The sequence below is a fragment of the Ailuropoda melanoleuca genome, chromosome 11, assembly GCF_002007445.2.
Source record: "Ailuropoda melanoleuca isolate Jingjing chromosome 11, ASM200744v2, whole genome shotgun sequence".
Lineage (NCBI taxonomy): Eukaryota > Metazoa > Chordata > Mammalia > Carnivora > Ursidae > Ailuropoda > Ailuropoda melanoleuca.
The window spans coordinates 76,725,114-76,728,664 of record NC_048228.1 but is presented as its reverse complement, the minus strand read 5'-3'; positions in this window follow the sequence as shown (position 1 = coordinate 76,728,664).

The following is a 3,551-nucleotide window of genomic DNA, read 5'->3' as shown; positions in this document are numbered from 1 at the left end:
CCCACCGTCCCTGGCCCGCCGTCCCCTCTGCGGGTCTTTTGTGGCCCGGGGTCCTGCTTCTGCTCCGAAGATGAAAGGCTTGCGGGGCTGGGCCAGACCGGAGCCCCAGCCCCAGCGCCCTGTTTTGTTAGAGTTGTGCTTTCTACACGCGAGCTCTCCCCCTAAAAGTTGTACCAAATGGTTAATTTAATTATTCCAACTATAGACCAACTGCTTCAGCAGCCTCCACCACGCGTCTGGGAGGGAAAAAGAAACCATCTATAAGAAATAATCTAATAAAAGTGAAGTGTAGAAAAACCCCTCCTGATTTTCAACCGGCACAAATAGAATTAGAGCTTAGCATCCTTTTCCCAAACAGACCTTTTGTCCAGATCACAACTTCAGCCAACCAGCAAGTGTACAGTGCCTGCTATTTATTTTAATAGAGGCGGTGGGTAGCGGAGATGGATTGATAGATAAATGACCGCATGGAGAGATGGATGGTTGGATCCATCTTCCTCTGACTTCCTTTCTTAATATGTGTACACGCTTGATTTTTTTTTCCCTGCCGATTTTCTGAATCAATAATGGAAAGGCAACGCTGTGTGGTAAAAGAAAGAAAGAAAAAAGCCATTTAAAGCACACACACACACACAAAAAGGGAAGAAACTACCAGCATATATACCACGAGAAAAAAAAATGTTTACATGCTACCCAGTACCAAATGAAAAAGGTTGAAAGTTTAAAAGAAACTTTTCTTTCCTTTTCTTTGCCATTCATAGGAGGGTTTCTTTTTCTTCTTCTTTTTTTCCTTGAAAGTCAGAAAGAATGTTAGAAGACAAGGAAACAAAACAGCAAACAAAATGCCATTGTGTTGTAGTAGCAATTCATGGGAAAACGCTTGTCAGCCTCCTAGCGCCTCACTCCTAGGACGCTGTTTTGAGACTGTTTCACCGCAGGCAAAGCACAATAACATGGGAATGAATAAAATATTAAATACCAGTGAGAGTTTCAGAGGAATTTTCTTTTTGATTGCTTTATTTGATACTGCATCCAAATGATCCCAGCACAGCCAGCCCACTGACTGCCAAAGGCTCCCCTCAGAACAAACCGTTCTCTCAAACAGAGAATTAAAAGGCAAGATTTGTCCTTGGGTTTCTCCAAAAAAGATCTCTGCAGGCAGCAGTCTTTCCCATTCACCTGCACTAAGAAAATAACCTAGTTGGAATTTATTGAGACACCATTTCCCCAGAACATCAAGCAAACCAACCACAGCATGCCCAAGTAGGAAAATCCACAGATAGAGACCTTCTCCTAGCATTTAGAGTTTTTTTCCACATTTTCCATTTGCCTAGCAACCATAATACACATGTTTCATAATAGAAACTCTTTGTATTTCTGGTAACTGACCTCCTGGCACTGTGGGACTAACAATTATTAACTGATTGACAATCGTATGTGCAAGGCAATTAGCACAGTGCTTGGCACCTGGAAAGAATCCAGTGAATGTTAGACACGAGTATGATGATGGTGATGATGATGAAAATGATGAAGATGATGATGACGATGGTAGAGTCTCCTTGAATTGCATATTAAACACTGTGGAATTTAGATGGTGCATGGACCCTATTTTTCCTATTGCATGTTTATGATACATAAGAAAGAGAGTAGACAAATCAAAGAGCGGGCTCTAAGATACCAAATGGGAGAAAATACACTAATCGGGCAGAAAATTACTCTTTTAAGAATTTACTGGAAGACATGTATGTATAGAGGTTAATTATATGTTTTGTCTTCCTTTTTACACAATATTTATGCAAGGTTAATGTGACGCTTTACTCCTGCATATAAATATTGTGTGTCCAGGGTCATGTCACTTTAAAAGGCTCTTGCCCTGGGTTAGTTTTGTGGGTTTGGGTTGGAACTTTATGGCTAACTCACAGATGGTGTTTCTGTATTTAAATTCACTTCAGAGACACCCATATGTACGTGCGATGCTCTGTGGAGCTCATGGGATACAGATCTCCAGTATACATCTTTTTAAGGACATCGTCTTGGAAGAGCCCTGTTCTACTTCTCTTGTTGTCTCCCCCACCAGTGCCATGATTAGCAGAAGGGGCTGCCTGTTACCTTTTTTTTTTTTTTTTTTTTTTTGGCTGGAGTTTGGCTAATGGTAGTAACATCTGCTGGGCTGGTGGTGGGGAGACAGGGGGCATTTGATCAGAGTCACAGATGTAAAAGTGACATCTGCTTGTAACAAAGAAAGGAGAAACGAAATTAAATTAGGCAGGGAGGGCTTTCTGTCTGAACCAAAAAAGAAAAAAAAACTATTTGAAAAAGGAGGGAAAAAATAATCGTGGGCCCTGAGCGAGGTTGCAGGGTGCAGAAGAGCCTTTACAGAGAGCGTCATGATCTTCCAGGCCAGCAGCTGCTAGAATAACTAGAAAAGTAACATCCGAAGGTGGCAACGTCCTGAAACTTTGAAGGCATCTCCTTATGCTGCGAAGAAAAGGATCAGGTAAGATTATTCTTCTCAGCTAAGCAGTGTCCTGACCTGTGTGAGTATAGTATGCATGGAGAAATCATGTTCAGGTTGAAGACAGAAAGAGGGTGAGGAGAAAGCCTCTGGGGTTAATAAATAAATATCCCAGTATGTTTAGGTATGGGTTTGGGCAAAAACAGACTTCCAATTCGTAGCTGCCTTAAAACTCCTTAGAATGAGCCAGTTTTCACTGGCTTTACATGTGTGCTTAGAAGATGGCATTTGGCAGTTAAAACTGCCCAAACAGTGCCTGAAATAGGGCTCGGTTTGGGGTAGTGTGGACAGAGGAGCAATATGCTTAGCATCCTCGAAACCACGAGTATTACAAAGAGGCATCCTTCTTCCCCCCCCCCCCGTAATGGTCTTCTAAATTTCTCCAAGTGGAATAGATTATGATAGCTTTATATAAATTAATTTCACAATAGCAGAAGCCACTGAATCAGATTCCCTCAACTTCCTACTTCCCTACCTATAAACCTATTGACATCTATGCCTACTTGCTTCTCCGTTGTTCCTCCTGTATCCAGGAGGGAAGCCGATTCTAATCTAAAGCCCTCCTTCCACCATGCTTTGGAGTCCAGACCTTACCCAATTCCTCTTTTTAGAATCTTCAAACACTCATGCGCATCTGGATGTGTCCTGTGTCATATAAACATGGTCGAGCTACACTCATAACTCCTACATAACCAACAAACACCGTTGTCTTCCTTGGCTGCACCCACCGCCGCCGCGTTTATCCACCTCCACTACTTTACAGTCTAACATCTTGAAAAAGTTGTCTTTTCTTCTCGCTCTATTTCTTTACTTCTCAATCACGACATCGCTTCCTCTGACATGGCTCCAACCACCATCACACAAATTAAACACTTCTCATTAAGATCACCAAATCCATCGGGGATTTTCCAGGCCTCAATCTGCTTTAATGCGTAAGTCACTAGAGCTGCTTAGCAAATATTTCCAGTTCTCCCTATTTCTAGGCACAGCATATGATTTAACTTCCCTAACCCCTACAAGTTAGATGTGGCCGTAT